The following is an 18622-nucleotide window of genomic DNA, read 5'->3' on the forward strand; positions in this document are numbered from 1 at the left end:
AGAGGTCTAGTGAAGGCTTTTTAGCCCTTTCCTCAGACTGTAGCTCCTGGGCACAGGCCCTCACTCCTGTCCCTTCACTATAAAGCCTGGGCCTCATTATACAGCTGTACAGGGGTCTAGTGAAGGCTTTTTAGCCCTTTTCTCAGACTGTAGCTCCTGGGAACAGGCCCTCACTCCTGTCCCTTCACTATAAAGCCTGGGCCTCATTATACAGCTGTACAGGGGTCTAGTGAAGGCTTTTTAACCCTTTCCTCAGACTGTAGCTCCTGGGCACAGCCCCTCTCTCCTGTCCCTTCACTATAAGGCCTGGGCCTCATTATACAGCTGTACAGGGGTCTAGTGAAGGCTTTTTAGCCCTTTCCTCAGACTGTAGCTCCTGGGCACAGGCCCTCACTCCTGTCCCTTCACTATAAAGCCTGGGCCTCATTATACAGCTGTACAGGGGTCTAGTGAAGGCTTTTTAGCCCTTTCCTCAGACTGTAGCTCCCGGGCACAGGCCCTCACTCCTGTCCCTTCACTATAAAGCCTGGGCCTCATTATACAGCTGTACAGGGGTCTATTGAAGCCTTTTTAGCCCTCTCCTCAGTCTGTAGCTACTGGGAATAGAGTTGAGCGACTTTTGGTTTTTTAGGGTCGCGTTTCGTTTTGTGAAACCCGACTTTTCCAAAAGTCGGGTCGAGCAAGATCGTCCGATTATAGGGAAAAGTCGGGGTCGTCCCGAAACACGAAACCCAATGTAAGTCAATGGGGAATAAAAGTCGGCAGTGAGAGGAGGACAGGAAACACACCTACAGTACCCATTTGAATGCCAAAAGCATCAATTCTTCTTACTTAAGCTTGTCAACCTTAATTAACTTCATAATATAAGTTATGCACTGAAAAATGGGGGTTATTTGGCTAAAGTTGTGGGGGGGGGCTGGCTGCAGGTTTTCATGTGCCCTGGGCGGAAGAGCGCCCCTTTAACACATACCACAACTCATCATGCTCCGATACGGCAGATAAATAGCGGTATAGTACAATGAAAAATACCTCACTTTTTACATCTCATGACGAGGCCCATCTATTTCTCCATACAGAATCATTGGTCCCATATAATGTTTGAAACAGTATATGATGAGCTCCACATAATGCTACAGTATATGTTGGTCCCCATGGATGAAGCTCCACTGTCTTATGGGCCCAAATAATGCTCCAAACATAATGGGCCCCATTTCTAATGCTCTAGTGTATAATGGGCCCTGTAAATGCTGCTCCAGTGTCTGATGTCCACCTTTGGAATGTTCCAGTGTATGGTGGGCCCCATCTATCATTCTCCAGAGTATAGTGCTCCCCAAAAATTGCTGTCCCAACATTGAAAACAATAAAATAAGTCTCCTCGCTAGGGAATCCCTGTACTTGTCTGGACAGGTGCTGTAGCTTGCTTAACAGCTCGCCAGCCGCTCTCACGCCCAGTATGGATTGCACGTGATTGCACAAAGGTTAGAAAGGGTACCGTATCCCTGGATAACATGTATGGATAGCGTACACATTCAAAATATATGTCTATACAGCATGAGGCAGGCTCAGACGGTGTTAGGCCCAGTATGGATTGCACGTCATTGCACAAAGGTTGGAAAGGGTACCGTATCCCTGGATAACATGTATGGATAGCGTACACATTCAAAATATATGTCTATACAGCATGAGGCAGGCTCAGACGGTGTTAGGCCCAGTATGGATTGCACGTGATTGCACAAAGGTTAGAAAGGGTACCTTATCCCTGGATAACATGTATGGATAGCGTACACATTCAAAATATATGTCTATACAGCATGAGGCAGGCTCAGACGGTGTTAGGCCCAGTATGGATTGCACGTCATTGCACAAAGGTTAGAAAGGGTACCGTATCCCTGGATAACATGTATGGATAGCGTACACATTCAAAATATATGTCTATACAGCATGAGGCAGGCTCAGACGGTGTTAGGCCCAGTATGGATTGCACGTCATTGCACAAAGGTTAGAAAGGGTACCGTATCCCTGGATAACATGTATGGATAGCGTACACATTCAAAATATATGTCTATACAGCATGAGGCAGGCTCAGACGGTGTTAGGCCCAGTATGGATTGCACGTCATTGCACAAAGGTTAGAAAGGGTACCGTATTCCTGGATAACATGTATGGATAGCGTACACATTCAAAATATATGTCTATACAGCATGAGGCAGGCTCAGACGGTGTTAGGCCCAGTATGAATTGCACGTGATTGCACAAAGGTTAGAAAGGGTACCGTATCCCCGGATAACATGTATGGATAGCGTACACATTCAAAATATATGTCTATACAGCATGAGGCAGGCTCAGACGGTGTTAGGCCCAGTATGGATTGCACGTCATTGCACAAAGGTTAGAAAGGGTACCGTATCCCTGGATAACATGTATGGATAGCGTACACATTCAAAATATATGTCTATACAGCATGAGGCAAGCTCAGACGGTGTTAGGCCCAGTATGGATTGCACGTGATTGCACAAAGGTTAGAAAGGGTACCGTATCCCTGGATAACATGTATGGATAGCGTAAACATTCAAAATATATGTCTATACAGCATGAGGCAGGCTCAGACGGTGTTAGGCCCAGTATGGATTGCACGTCATTGCACAAAGGTTAGAAAGGGTACCGTATCCCCGGATAACATGTATGGATAGCGTACACATTCAAAATATATGTCTATACAGCATGAGGCAGGCTCAGATGGTGTTAGGCCCAGTATGGATTGCACGTGATTGCACAAAGGTTAGAAAGGGTACCGTATCCCTGGATAACATGTATGGATAGCGTACACATTCAAAATATATGTCTATACAGCATGAGGCAGGCTCAGACGGTGTTAGGCCCAGTATGGATTGCACGTGATTGCACAAAGGTTAGAAAGGGTACCGTATCCCTGGATAACATGTATGGATAGCGTACACATTCAAAATATATGTCTATACAGCATGAGGCAGGTTCAGACGGTGTTAGGCCCAGTATGGATTGCACGTCATTGCACAAAGGTTAGAAAGGGTACCGTATCCCTGGATAACATGTATGGATAGCATACACATTCAAAATATATGTCTATACAGCATGAGGCAGGCTCAGACGGTGTTAGGTCCAGTATGGATTGCACGCCATTGCACAAAGGTTAGAAAGGGTACCGTATCCCTGGATAACATGTATGGATAGCGTACACATTCAAAATATATGTCTATACAGCATGAGGCAGGCTCAGATGGTGTTAGGCCCAGTATGGATTGCACGTGATTGCACAAAGGTTAGAAAGGGTCCGTATCCCCGGGTAACATGTATGGATAGCGTACACATTCAAAATATATGTCTCAGGAGGCAGGCTCAGACGGTGTCAGGCACAGTATGGATTTGACGGCCCAGATTACACAGCGGAGGAGCAGGGAGAGGTAAAGATTGCAAATGCTGGGGCCCTGCCCAAGCAAGGGGGGCCCACTCTTGGGCGTCGGTACTGGCACTGGGCCCCTCATAGTACAGCGGTGTGTCTGACGGCGGGTGTGCACCACCACCGTCAGAGACACTTGATTGCACTATGAGGGACCCTGTGCCAGTGCCCGCGCCCAAGAGTCGGCCTACCCACCTGTCCAGGGCAACGGCACTCGCACGGTGTCGTGCGCTAGGTGGTTACCCCGGCCATGGGGGGGGAGGCAGCACAGTTAGGGAGTTTTAGAAAGTGGCATATGTTGATGTTGGACATTCAGCTGATGCAAAAGGCGAAATAGGTGAAGTACCAGGAAGAGGTGGACCAAAGCAAGCCCTTTTTCTGTCACCCTATGTGTCATCAGGGGAAGGTGGGACAAAATCCTTGGAAACCCATGCGTGGTTCATTTTAATGAAGGTTAGATCATCCACATTTTGGGTTGACAGACGGGTCCTTTTTTCTGTCAGGATTGATCCAGCTGCACTGAAGACTCTTTCCGATAGCACACTTGCAGCTGGGCAAGCGAGCTCCTGTAAGGCATATTGGGCCAATTCAGGCCAGGTGTCCAGTTTAGCGGCCCAATAGTCAAAGGGGAATGACCTGTGTGGGAGAACATCGATATGGGAGGAAAAGTAGTTTGTAACCATAGTTGAAAACTGCTGTCTCCTGTCACTTTCCATCGATGCAGTATTACCAGTTGTGTGAGCGGTATTTGAAAAATCAGTCCACAACATTGTCATGAAACCCCTGTCTCCAACGCCACTTCTGCTGTGTGCACCACGAACACCTCTGCCAAGCTGCCCCCGGCCCGTACGGCTCGTGTGAGAACCATCACCGCTGCTGTGTGCTGGGAATGCCTCAAGTAACCGATTTCCCAGAGTTGCTTGTTTATTAGCCAATATTAGGTCAAGGTTCTCCTGTGGCATGATGTTTTGTAATTTGCCTTTATAGCGTGGATCCAGGATGCTGGCCAACCAGTAGTCATCATCGTTCATCATTTTGGCAATGCGGGGGTCCCTTTTTAGGATCCGCAAGGCATAATCTGACATGTGGGCCAATGTTCCCGGTGTCAATGATGCACTGCGAGTGCTGGGTGGAGGAGCACTTTCTGGCAAATCCACATCCCTCCAGTCACGCACAAACCCTGTACCAGACCTTGCCACGCCAACATTTTCACTTGCCCCACGAGATGCATCCTCCTCCCCTAAGTAATCATCCCCATCATCCTCCTCCTCCTCCTCTTCTTCTTCCTCCACCTCGTCCAGGAGAGGTCCCTGAGCAGACAATGGCTGAATGTCATCAAGGATTCCCTCCTCCTCTTCCTCCTCATCAACATTGGCTGCAGACGCCTGCTCCTTAAGGTGCGTCAAAGTTTGCATGAGCAGACGCATAAGTGGGATGCTCATGCTTAGGATGGCGTCGTCTGCGCTTACCAGCCGTGTGCATTCCTCAAAACACTGAAGGACTTTACAGAGGTCTTTCAGCTTCGACCACTGCACACCTGTCAACTCCATGTCTGCTCTCAAAGTGCCTGGCCGTGTATCCTCCCACAAATGCATTATGGCCTGCCTCTGCTCGCACAGCCGCTCCACCATGTGCAGGGTGGAGTTCCACCTTGTTGCAATGTCGATAATGAGGCGGTGGTTGGGAAGGCGGAGCAATCGCTGCAGCTTCATACGAACGGAGTGTACAGGCGACCGGCGGATGTGCGCGCACAGTCTTCGCACCTTCTGGAGCAGGGCTGTTAACTCCGGATAATTTTTGAGGAAGCACTGCACCACCAGGTTCAAGGTGTGAGCCAAGCAAGGTATGTGGCTGAGTTTTGAAAGGGCTATGGCTGCCACAAAATTACGGCCGTTATCACTAACTACCTTGCCTGCCTCAAGATGTACACTGCCCAGCCATGACTCAGTTTGTCGCTTCAAGTACTCGGCCAGCACCTCGGCGGTGTGTCTGTTGCCCAAACACATCATCTGCAGCACAGCCTGCTGACGCTTTCCACTAGCTGCTCGATAGGGGGACACATCGTGTGCAACAGTGGCAGCTGCAGATGGAGTGCTCGTACGACTGCGCTCTGTGGACGAGCTTTCGCTTCTGGAGGAGGAGGAGGAGGGTCGAACGCCTACAGCCAACTGTTTCCTATACCGTGGGCTAGGCAGCACTGTCCCACCACCGCTGTCCCCTGTGGACCCTGCATCCACCACATTAACCCAGTACGCAGTGATGGACACGTAACGGCCCTGGCCATGCCGACTGGACCATGCATCAGTTGTGAGGTGCACCTTTCCGCTCACTGCTTGAGTGCATGGACAATGCGGTCTTTCACATGATGGTGGAGGGCTGGGATGGCTTTGCGAGAGAAGAAGTGGCGACTGGGTAGGTCATAGCGTGGTACTGCATAGGCCATGAGTTCGCGGAAAGCTGTGCTTTCCACCAACCGAAAGGGCATCATCTCAAACGAGATTAGTTTGGCAATGTGGGCGTTCAAACCCAGTGTACGCGGATGAGAGACTGAGTACTTTCTTGACCTACTCATAGTGTCTGGGAGGGTGAGCTGGACTTGAGAGCTGCATATGGTGGAAGTAGCGGTGGACAGGGCGGACTGAGAGAGGGTTGATGATGGTGATGGAGTTGGTGTTCTTTCTGATGGCCTAGAATCAGTCTTTCGTTGATATAACAGTGGGATTCCCTGACTGCTGTGGCCTTGCAACGACACCTCAACATTTGCTGCTGTGCTAACCGGTGGGCTTACAGTGGGGGAAGCAATGTAGCGTTGCTGACTACCTTCGTTGTGATCAGTTGCACATGTGGCACTTGAGGTTTGGTGTTGTGTCCACGCTTGCAAGTGCATGCTGGTTAAATGTCTAAGCATGCAACTGGTATTCAAATTTTTCAGATTTTTCCCTCGGCTAAAGGTCTTTGCGCACTTCTTACAGATAACCTTGGCCTGATCATGAGGATTTTGTTCAAAAAAGTGCCACACTGCACTCTTCCTACTTTGGCAGACATTTTGCGGCCTAGCACGCTGTGATCTTTTGACCCTCTGGACAAGCTGTCCAGCAACTCTTTTGATGTTTGGAACCTGTCTTTGGAGTGCTCCGGGCCTGCCAGATAACAGCTGTTGCGATGTCGATGTCTGCTGTGGATGCTCCTCATCTGAGCTATTGGAAGCAGCACCCTCTTCCCCCAATGGATGCCAATCTGGGTCAACAACTGGGTCATCCATCACCTCCTCTTCTATGTCATGTGTACCTTTCTCTGTGTCACCGTGTATGGTGGTATAGTGTGCGGGAAGGGGCACCTGAGTCTCATCAGGGTCAAAATCTGGCTCTGTACACTGCGAGGACAATGTAGTGCTCTGAGCGAATGTACCAGCAGAATCATCCATCAGCGGCTGTGCATCAGTGCACTCCATGTCAGATTCATCTTGGCCTGGGTAATTCACCATTTGACTTGATAATCCAGGCATGGTATGTGAAAACAGCTCCATGGAGTAATCAGTAGTATGGCCTGCGTCATCCTTCAATCTTGGTTAGGGTGAAGGACACAAGGAAAGGTGTGGTTCATGAACATGAGCCTCCAATGACGACTCAGTGCTTTTACTTTTTACAACTGAAGAAGAGGAGGCGATAGAGCTGGAAGCTGAGTCAGCAATGTAAGACAAAACTTTTTCCTGATGCTCTGCCTTTAAAAGCGGTTTGCCAACTCCTAGAAAACTAAGCGTTCGAGGCCTTATGTAGCCAGACGATGACGCAGGGTCAGCACCTCCTGCATTCGGTCCTATTTTGCTCTTGCCACTACCATCAGATCCACCACCAACACCATCATTACCAGCTGCCAACCCCCGCCCAATTCCACGGCCTCTTCCACCAGCCTTCCTCATTTTTGGTAGAAATGTAGACAAAATCCAACAAACTATATAGTAATGTAAAACAAGGTACAAGGTGTCTATAGGACAGGGGAGATTTAGAATTTCTGCACACACTTTTGGACACTGGACACTTTTGGATTGTGTGAGGCCCACTGATATCTGAGCGCTATGTGACACACTCGATGGCACAGCTGCCTGTGACCAAAGTGACGAGAGGATAATGGAGATTTTGAATCTCTGCGTACACTTTTGGACACTGGACACTTGTGGATTGTGTGAGGCCCACTGATATCTGAGCGCTATGTGACACGCTCGATGGCACAGCTGCCTGTGACCAAAGTGACGAGAGGATAATGGAGATTTTGAATCTCTGCGTACACTTTTGGACACTGGACACTTGTGGATTGTGTGAGGCCCACTGATATCTGAGCGCTATGTGACACGCTCGATGGCACAGCTGCCTGTGACCAAAGTGACGAGAGGATAATGGAGATTTTGAATCTCTGCGTACACTTTTGGACACTGGACACTTGTGGATTGTGTGAGGCCCACTGATATCTGAGCGCTATGTGACACGCTCGATGGCACAGCTGCCTGTGACCAAAGTGACGAGAGGATAATGGAGATTTTGAATCTCTGCGTACACTTTTGGACACTGGACACTTGTGGATTGTGTGAGGCCCACTGATATCTGAGCGCTATGTGACACGCTCGATGGCACAGCTGCCTGTGACCAAAGTGACGGGAGGATAATGGAGATTTTGAATCTCTGCGTACACTTGTGGACAGTGGACACTTGTGGATTGTGTGCGGCCCACTGATATCTGAGCGCTTTGTGACACGCTCGATGGCACAGCTGCCTGTGACCAAAGTGACCAGAGGATAATGGAGATTTTGAATCTCTGCGTACACTTTTGGACACTGGACACTTGTGGATTGTGTGAGGCCCACTGATATCTGAGCGCTATGTGACACGCTCGATGGCACAGCTGCCTGTGACCAAAGTGACAAGAGGATAATGGAGATTTTGAATCTCTGCGTACACTTTTGGACACTGGACACTTGTGGATTGTGTGAGGCCCACTGATATCTGAGCGCTATGTGACACGCTCGATGGCACAGCTGCCTGTGACCAAAGTGACGAGAGGATAATGGAGATTTTGAATCTCTGCGTACACTTTTGGACACTGGACACTTGTGGATTGTGTGAGGCCCACTGATATCTGAGCGCTATGTGACACGCTCAATGGCACAGCTGCCTGTGACCAAAGTGACGAGAGGATAATGGAGATTTTGAATCTCTGCGCACACTTTTGGACACTGGACACTTGTGGATTGTGTGAGGCCCACTGATATCTGATCGCTATGTGACACGCTCGATGGCACAGCTGCCTGTGACCAAAGTGACGAGAGGATAATGGAGATTTTGAATCTCTGCGTACACTTGTGGACAGTGGACACTTGTGGATTGTGTGCGGCCCACTGATATCTGAGCGCTATGTGACACGCTCGATGGCACAGCTGCCTGTGACCAAAGTGACCAGAGGATAATGGAGATTTTGAATCTCTGCGTACACTTTTGGACACTGGACACTTGTGGATTGTGTGAGGCCCACTGATATCTGAGTGCTATGTGACACGCTCGATGGCACAGCTGCCTGTGACCAAAGTGACCAGAGGATAATGGAGATTTTGAATCTCTGCGTACACTTTTGGACACTGGACACTTGTGGATTGTGTGAGGCCCACTGATATCTGAGCGCTATGTGACACGCTCGATGGCACAGCTGCCTGTGACCAAAGTGACGAGAGGATAATGGAGATTTTGAATCTCTGCGTACACTTTTGGACACTGGACACTTGTGGATTGTGTGAGGCCCACTGATATCTGAGCGCTATGTGACAGGCTCGATGGCACAGCTGCCTGTGACCAAAGTGACAAGAGGATAATGGAGATTTTGAATCTCTGCGTACACTTTTGGACACTGGACACTTGTGGATTGTGTGAGGCCCACTGATATCTGAGCGCTATGTGACACGCTCGATGGCACAGCTGCCTGTGACCAAAGTGACCAGAGGATAATGGAGATTTTGAATCTCTGCGTACACTTTTGGACACTGGACACTTGTGGATTGTGTGAGGCCCACTGATATCTGAGCGCTATGTGACACGCTCGATGGCACAGCTGCCTGTGACCAAAGTGACGAGAGGATAATGGAGATTTTGAATCTCTGCGTACACTTTTGGACACTGGACACTTGTGGATTGTGTGAGGCCCACTGATATCTGAGCGCTATGTGACACGCTCGATGGCACAGCTGCCTGTGACCAAAGTGACGAGAGGATAATGGAGATTTTGAATCTCTGCGTACACTTTTGGACACTGGACACTTGTGGATTGTGTGAGGCCCACTGATATCTGAGCGCTATGTGATACGCTCGATGGCACAGCTGCCTGTGACCAAAGTGACCAGAGGATAATGGAGATTTTGAATCTCTGCGTACACTTTTGGACACTGGACACTTGTGGATTGTGTGAGGCCCACTGATATCTGAGCGCTATGTGACACACTCGATGGCACAGCTGCCTGTGACCAAATTGACGAGAGGATAATGGAGATTTTGAATCTCTGCGTACACTTTTGGACACTGGACACTTGTGGATTGTGTGAGGCCCACTGATATCTGAGTGCTATGTGACACGCTCGATGGCACAGCTGTGACAAAAGTGACTAGAGGATAAGGGAGATTGGATTGCTTTTAAAAAAGCAGTTTGCGGAGCAGTGGGTAAACAGCAATGCCAGCGTGTCAGGAAGCCTTAAAAGGCAGCCCAACAACCAACACCACTGATACACCACAATATAGCCTCCCCTTGCACTGCACACACAGTGACTTGTGTGTTGTGCAGGCCAAATCGCTAGCAGCAGAAGCAGTTTTTTGGTCTTCTTCCCTGCCTAACGCTCTCCCTACAGAATCAGCAGCAACCTCTCCCTATACTAAGATCGGCAGAAGTAAGATGACGGTCGGCGTGCACGCCCTTTTATACCCCCTGTGACGCCCACCAAAGCAAGCCAATCACTTGCATGCCCTTCTGAAAGATGGTGGTGACCCGTGCCTAGGTCATCACGTTGCCCACAGTGTCCGTGGATCCTGATTGGCTGAAAAAGAGCGCAAAACAAACTTTTGAAACGCGACTTTGGCGCGTAAATCGCCGACCTCGTGGCCGACCTCATCCTAGGGTCGGGTTTCGTTTCATGAAACCCGACTTTGCCAAAAGTCGGCAACTTTTGAATTTTTTCGACCCGTTTCGCTCAACTCTAACTGGGAACAGGCCCTCACTCCTGTCCCTTCACTATAAAGCCTGAGCCTCATTATACAGCTGTACAGGGATCTAGTGAAGGCTTTTTAAACCTTTCCTCAGACTGTAGCTCCTGGGATCAGGCCCTCACTCCTGTCCCTTCACTATAAAGCCTGGGCCTCATTATACAGCTGTACAGGGGTCTAGTGAAGGCTCTTTAGCCCTTTCCTCAGACTGTAGCTCCTGGGCACAGGCCCTCACTCCTGTTCCCTCACTATAAAGCCTGGGCCTCATTATACAGCTGTACAGGGGTCTAGTTAAGGCTTTTTAGTCCTTTCCTCAGACTGTAGTTCCTGGGAACAGGCCTTCACTCCTGTCCCTTCACTATAAAGCCTGGGCCTCATTATACAGCTGTGCAGGGGTCTAGTGAAGGCTTTTTAGCCCTTTCCTCAGACTGTAGCTCCTGGGCACAGGCCCTTCTGTCCTTTCGCTATAAAGCCTGGGCCTCATTACACAACTGTACAGGGGTCTAGTGAAGGCTTTTTAGCCCTTTCCTCAGTCTGTAGCTCCTGGGCACAGGCCCTCACTCCTGTCCCTTCACTATAAAGCCTGGGCCTCATTATACAGCTGTACAGGGGTCTAGTGAAGGCTTTTTAGCCCTTTCCTCAGACTGTAGCTCCTGGGAACAGGACCTCACTCCTGTCCCTTCACTATAAAGCCTGGACCTCATTATACAGCTGTGCAGGGGTCTAGTGAAGGCTTTTTAGTCCTTTCCTCAGACTGTAGCTCCTGGGAACAGGACCTCACTCCTGTCCCTTCACTATAAAGCCTGGACCTCATTATACAGCTGTGCAGGGGTCTAGTGAAGGCTTTTTAGCCCTTTCCTCAGACTGTAGCTCCTGGGCACAGGCCCTTCTATCCCTTCGCTATAAAGCCTGGGCCTCATTATACAGCTGTACAGGGGTCTTGTGAAGGCTTTTTAGCCCTTTCCTCAGACTGTAGCTCCTGGGCACAGGCCCTCACTCCTGTCCCTTCAATATAAAGCATGGACCTCATACAGCTGTGCAGGGGTCTAGTTGAGGCTTTTTAGCCCTTTCCTCAGACTGTAGCTCCTGGGCACAGGCCCTCACTCCTGTCCCTTCACTATAAAGCCTGGGCCTCATTATACAGCTGTACAGGGGTCTAGTGAAGGCTTTTTAGCCCTTTCCTCAGACTGTAGCTCCTGGGCTCAGGCCCTCACTCCTGTCCCTTCACTATAAAGCCTGGGCCTCATTATACAGTTGTACAGGGGTCTAGTGAAGGCTTTTTAGCCCTTTCCTCAGACGGTAGCTCCTGGGCACAGGCCCTCACTCCTGTCCCTTCACTATAAAGCCTGGTCCTCATTATACAGCTGTACAGGGGTCTAGTGAAGGTTTTTTAGCCCTTTCCTCAGACTGTAGCTCCTGGGAACAGGCCCTCACTCCTGTCCCTTCACTATAAAGCCTGAGCCTCATTATACAGCTGTACAGGGGTCTAGTGAAGGCTTTTTAGCCCTTTCCTCAGACTGTAGCTCCTGGGCACAGGCCCTCACTCCTGTCCCTTCACTATAAAGCCTGGCTTCATTATACAGCTCTACAGGGGTCTAGTGAAGGCTTTTTAGCCCTTTCCTCAGACTATAGCTCCCGGGCACAGGCCCTCACTCCTGTCCCTTCACTATAAAGCCTGGGCCTCATTATACAGCTGTACAGGGGTCTAGTGAAGGCTTTTTAGCCCTTTCCTCAGACTGTAGCTCCTGGGCACAGGCCCTCACTTCTGTCCCTTCACTATAAAGCCTGGGCCTCATTATACAGCTGTACAGGGGTCTAGTGAAGGGTTTTTAGCCCTTTCCTCAGACTGTAGCTCCTGTGCACAGACCCTCACTTCTGTCCCTTCACTATAAAGCCTGGGCCTCATTATACAGCTGTACAGGGGTCTAGTGAAGGCTTTTTAGCCCTTTCCTCAGACTGTAGCTCCTGGGAACAGGCCCTCACTCCTGTCTCTTCACTATAAAGCCTGGGCCTCATTATACAGCTGTACAGGGGTCTAGTGAAGACTTTTTAGCCCTTTCCTCAGACTGTAGCTCCTGGGATTAGGCCCTCACTCCTGTCCCTTCACTATAAAGCCTTGGCCTCATTATACAGCTGTACAGGGGTCTAGTGAAGGCTTTTTGGCCCTTTCCTCAGTCTGTAGCTCCTGGGAACAGGCCCTCACTTCCGTCCCTTCACTATAAAGCCTGGGCCTCATTATACAGCTATACAGGGGTCTAGTGAAGGCTTTTTAGCCCTTTCCTCAGACTGTAGCTCCTGGTTACCATGTGATCTCACCATAACCCTAACAAGCTAATTAAGGTGTGAAATCTTGGTCAAAATTATCTCAGTACACAAATCTCCAAGGGTGCCCAAAGTTTTGCATCGCCCTTTTTCCTTTTTGCAATTATGAAATTGTAAAAAAGTCTACATATAAATATTTTATTATTATTTTTGCCTAAGATACAAAGGCCATGTGTCATCTTAGAGGTTCGGCCTCTTAGAGATCATTTCATCTTCATCTTACTACTGCCCACAATAACTGTCATTTTGACCAGGGGCGCCCACACTTTTACATGCCGCTGTTAATGCTTCATCCCGCTGGTGCTCAATATTTAATAGGGTCTCGCTATTAATCTTAATGAAAAGTTTGGTGAATTTCTTTGAGCTGTTATTACTAGAGATGAGCGAATATCGTCGGAGAAGTTGTTATTGGCTAATATCGCTTACCGAATAGCTGCATCGGGACCCCGGATCCCTGGAGCGCTCCCGATAATCAGCTGCATGTGTCGCCCTCCATGCAGGTGCTGTGACTATCACACAGCGCGACACACGCAGCTGATTATCGGGAGCGCTCCAGCACACTGAGTCCTGCACACACTGAGGCCCCGATCATGTGACCCCTGACTCCTCCCCTCCTGTGACCTCATCACAGGTCCTGTGTGCACAGAGCAGTCATATATGTGGCGGACACTCCTGGATCTTCTGCTTTCTGGGCCGGTTCCTCCTGGGAGTCCTATTAACCCTTTTGCTCCCTGTATTCTCCTTTCTGACAGGACAATATCTGAATTCGGACAGTGTGACAGGAATTTAAGCAATGTGGAAGGAAGAAATGACAATTTTACTTTATTTCCTCACAAAAATGTGACTTTAGCCCCAAAATTGTCAGCGTAACAAATCCTTGTTTTCCCCACTGTAGTTTGTAGACTCCATATACAGATCCCTTAAGTGTGAAAAGAGCTGAATTCCCCACTTAAGTTATTGTATTTTGGAAATTGCCCCCACTGGGAATTTATCTACAGGTAAAGGCACAATTGTGTCTCCATGGGGGTTGTGCTCACAGCCCAACATCGTGTGGCCTCCAAAGAAATGCCACCCCGCACCATTACTGACCACTGCCAAACCGGTCATGCTGAAGGATGTTGCAGACAGCAGATCGCTCTCCACGGCGTCTCCAGACTCTGTCACGGCTGTCACATGTGCTCAGTGTGAACCTGCTTCCATCTGTGAAGAGCACAGGGCGTCAGTGGTGAATTTGCCAATCCTGGTGTTCTGTGGCAAATGCCAAGCGTCCTGTACGGTGTTGGGCTGTGAGCACAACCCCCATCTGTGGATGTCGGGCCCTCAGACCATCCTCATGGAGTCAGTTTCTAACCGTTTGTGCAGACACATGCACATTTGTGGCCTGCTGAAAATCATTTTGCAGGTCTCTGGCAGTGCTCCTCCTGTTCCTCCTTGCACAAAGGCGGAGGTAGCGGTCCTGCTGCTGGGTTGTTGCCCTCATACGGCCCCCTCCATATCTCCTGGTGTACTGGTCTGTCTCCTGGTAGCGCCTCCAGCCTCTGGACACTACGCTGACAGACACAGCAAACCTTGCCACAGCTCACATTGATGTGCCATCCTGGATGAGCTGCACTACCTGAGCCACTTGTGTGTGTTGTAGAGTCCGTCTCATGCTGCCACGAGTGTGAAAGCACAACCAACATTCAAAAGTGACCAAAACATCAGCCAGAAGCATTGGTACTGAGATGTGGTCTGTGGTCCCCACCTGCAGAACCACTCCTTTATTGAGGGTGTCTTGATAATTGCCAATAATTTCCATCTGTTGTCTATTCCATTTGCACAACAGCATGTGAAATTGATTGTCAGTCAGTGTTGCTTCCTAAGTGGACAGTTTGATTTCACAGAAGTTTGATTTACTTGGAGTTATATTCTGTTGTTTAAGTGTTCCCTTTATTTTTTTGAAGTGTATATAGATAGATTTTTTTTTCTTTGCGTTGGAGGGCCCAATTCCAGCTATTGCTGTGGGATCTGTGATTTCTATCTACTCCACTGTGTACAGGATAATAGAGTATAATAAAGTAGTTATGGACGTGACGTAACTAACATTGTGCAGTGACTCTGCTTTCCATATAGTGATGGATATTTCTTGTTGCTGAAACTGTGATATTTTTTTCCTCTTTAAACCTTTTTAAACCCCTCTGATCAGTGCGATCATACAACATACAAGCCTCTGATGGCTCCGGTGATGCCCTGTACTACTGTAGTGCCGTGTATCATCACTGCCTGTCAGTGTAATACTAGCGGCCCCATACACATGAGATCAGAGTTGGCTGAACGGTCATTTGGCAGACGGCGATCTCTCCCGACTCCCCCATACACACAAATATTCCAGCTTTCCTGTGGTCTGTATGAGAGAGTCGCCTCCAGACTCCTCTAGAGGAGGATTATCTACAGGAAGAACAAACAGATTATCCTCTGAAATTCAGGATGCCAGATCCTTCTCTGCCCTGACATCATCTGTCGGGAGGCCCCCAAATACATTATATGGTCGGCTAAACCCCCCGAATACAGTGCTTTCATGGAACTTTAGTCTAATGTGTATGGGGGCGCTATAAGGTAACTTATTGGACGCTGCCTCTGGCCTAATAGACCTTCATACATTGCAGCCCAGACCCCATTATTAGGCATGTAAGTATCGCAGTAACTAGGCCGCCCCATACTATCGAGTACTTGGAGGCGGGGGGGCATTCAGCCAAACTCTGTCACACCTTCTTAGATGCCATGTTTGCTTTTCACAGCAGCAAGTGGTAAAACTGTCAAGGTTTTTGTTGAAGCCTCATCTGTGCCGTCCCTGCGGTGTACATCTATGTTCTGGGGACCAAAAAGATTAATTTATTTTTAATAAATGTTTCACGTTAAAAATTATAAAATGTGTCTTCTGCTTTTTGCATATTTTTTTCTTCTTACAAGAATTGTTGGAGACAATTTTCTTTAGAAACATTTTAATATCGGCTTTTTCTGGAGTTTTTCTTGTAATATAGGAAAGCCTAAGGCCAGAAATAAACCCCATAAATCACTGTACATGGAGACTTTGGGATCAGATCATTTCTGTCCGTTGTGTTTGTGGAAACAAAAAATCTTTTCTAAAAGCCTCAAACTTCTGTGTGTGACTCAGAGCTGAGATCTAACGGGATAGAAGATTCCAGTGCGGGGAAGACGGGAAACCTTCATATAGACGGCCGGTGGGGATGGAGGCAGTGACCGACTCTGGCCAAATCTGTCTCTAGAGCCGCAGTAGAAGATGAAGATGTCGTCCTCATCATGAAGGAGTTATTTCTCATGTCGCGTGTAATGAATATCTCCTGCAGTATTGCTAATGCCGATTCCAGTGTCGGTAATGAGACGAGAATTAGCGTTATGGAAGATGAGTCTATGAGGAACGTGTTCAGCTGCCGACTCCGAGGAGGAAACTGCTTGTTGTCTGGGGCCTAAATATATAGGTTTTATTAGTAGATGTCAGGGAAGAAAACTAAACCCAGTAAGATAATAAATCTCCTCATATGTTTCCCTTATTATCTCCAGTAATTGTATTATTACACAGGATTCTTATGATGTTACATCGGATCATCTTCTTCTCATTCAGGTCTCTACAATATCGGATCCTCTCAGTGAAGATCTTCTACAGAGGAGAATTTTCCTGATTTACCCATCAAGATGGATATGGACAGAGACAAGATGGCGGAGAGGATATTACACCTCACCCTAGAGATCCTCTTCCGTCTCACTGGAGGGGTGAGAGATTCTGATGACGTCACATTACATCATTCTTATCTATGGGAATAACAGATGGACAGAACTGGAGAGGTGAGGACTCTGGAAATGTCTGGAGTGAGATTTATTAATGTGTCTCTCCATTACCAGGATTACACAGTGGTGAAGAAGACCTCTAGTGATCGCTGTCAGGACCCTGTGTCTGAGGGATGTGGAAGACCCCTGAGCCTAATCACGGGGCCTCCACCTCACCCCCTGATCCATGAGGACATCAATGACCAGAAGATCCTAGAACTCATCTACAAGATGATTGAGCTGCTGACTGGAGAGGTGACACCACTGGGAATGCTGGGACATTATACAGTAACACTATGAAGGGATCGGGGGGATGACGGTATCATTGTATGTGTCAGGTTCCTATAAGGTGTCAGGATGTTGCTGTTTATTTCTCCATGGAGGAGTGGGAGTATTTAGAAGGACACAGAGATTTGTGCAAGAACGTCATAATGGAGGTTCCCCAGCCCCTCACATCTCCAGGTAATAGACAGGACTAAATACACACGGCCTATAATCTGTATGTAGAGAATGAATTCAGTCCCTGTATGTGTTTCCTCCAGATCTATCCAGTAAGAGGACAACACCAGAGAGATGTCCCCGTCCTCTTCTTCCACAGGACTGTAACCAAGAAGATCCCAGTGCTCCTCAGGATCATCAGGTAGATGGAGAGAAGGTGTCAGGAGATCTCCCCTATGATGTGTAGACGGCTGTGAAGGTCTTGTGCTCAGTCTTGTTTTATCCACCAGTATTATATGTTTTATACTTGTGTAATGAGAACGGTGGAGATAGCAGGATTAGAGCTGATCATAGATGGGACTTCTCCATCTGTCTGTGACTTTTACAATATTTGTTTCAGGGTGAAGATCTGACCCATATTAATCCTACAGAGACATATGTGAGAGATGATGAGCGGTGTAAAGAGGAGATTCCCACATATGACTACCCAGGTGAGTAGTGACCACTGAATGCAGAGAAGTCACAGATTCCTCTCAGTCACCGGCTGTGGCTGCTTTATCGGTGGTGTAGTCCGGCCGTATTACCATGGTCACCATTTTGCCTCTAGACCACAACATTCTCCTCCACCCAAAACTGTTCAAATGACTTTGGGCAGTAAAAGCCCTTTTCTATAGAACTTACCGCCAATTACATTGTTTCTGATCCTAAGGAATTCAGATTACTGCACAATCTCTCCTGAAATGGAGAGCAATATTATTTTCTCTAATCTTCTGCTCAGGATCCATAGTAGCTCCAATGGTCCACCATAAATGAGGGCAACTCTGGTTTACTGTTGTATAATCTGTATTTGTAGTTTTCAGTTAATGAGATTCTCGTGCTCTGGGGTGGGGCTGTGGGCGGGGCTTTATGTGGTGCGCTGATTACATATTCATCTGTATTGGCCTATGACAGGTCGCTGACCCCTCACTGACCTGCCCCCATTATTACATAATGCATATAATAGCATTGATATTATTGGTGATAATGCCTATAATATTGTGGCTATTGTGAGGCTTAGAAAAAAATTACATCCAGCAAAATGACACCAGCGGCGCTTGCGCAGTAGTATCTATATCAACTATATCACATTTTTTTTGTTGGGAAGTTATAAGGGTTAAAAGTTAAACAGCGATTTCTTATTTTTACAACAAAATTTAGAAAACCATTTTTTAGGGACCACCTCACATTTGAAGTGAGTTTGGGGGGTCAATATGACAGAAAATACCCAAAAGTGACCCCTTTTTAAAATCTGCACCCCTCCAGGTGCTCAAAACCACATTCAAGAAGTTTATTAACCCTTCAGGTGCTTCACAGGATTGAATGGAATGTG

At 48.1% G+C, this 18622-nt stretch overlaps 1 long non-coding RNA gene across 1 annotated transcript in view; it reads left to right on the forward strand.

The window, feature by feature from the left end:
* The window catches only part of LOC141078002 (uncharacterized), a 50138-nt gene extending 33463 nt beyond the window's left edge, over positions 1–16675 (forward strand). The window contains exon 2 of the long non-coding RNA XR_012227633.1: positions 16613–16675. This is a non-coding gene — a long non-coding RNA (uncharacterized lncRNA). The remainder of the gene's footprint in view (positions 1–16612) is intronic.
* Positions 16676–18622: the final 1947 nt, after the last annotated feature.

Source organism: Dendrobates tinctorius, unplaced genomic scaffold, assembly GCF_039654945.1.
Source record: "Dendrobates tinctorius isolate UK_male_01 unplaced genomic scaffold, ASM3965494v1 ptg000489l, whole genome shotgun sequence".
NCBI classification, from domain to species: domain Eukaryota; kingdom Metazoa; phylum Chordata; class Amphibia; order Anura; family Dendrobatidae; genus Dendrobates; species Dendrobates tinctorius.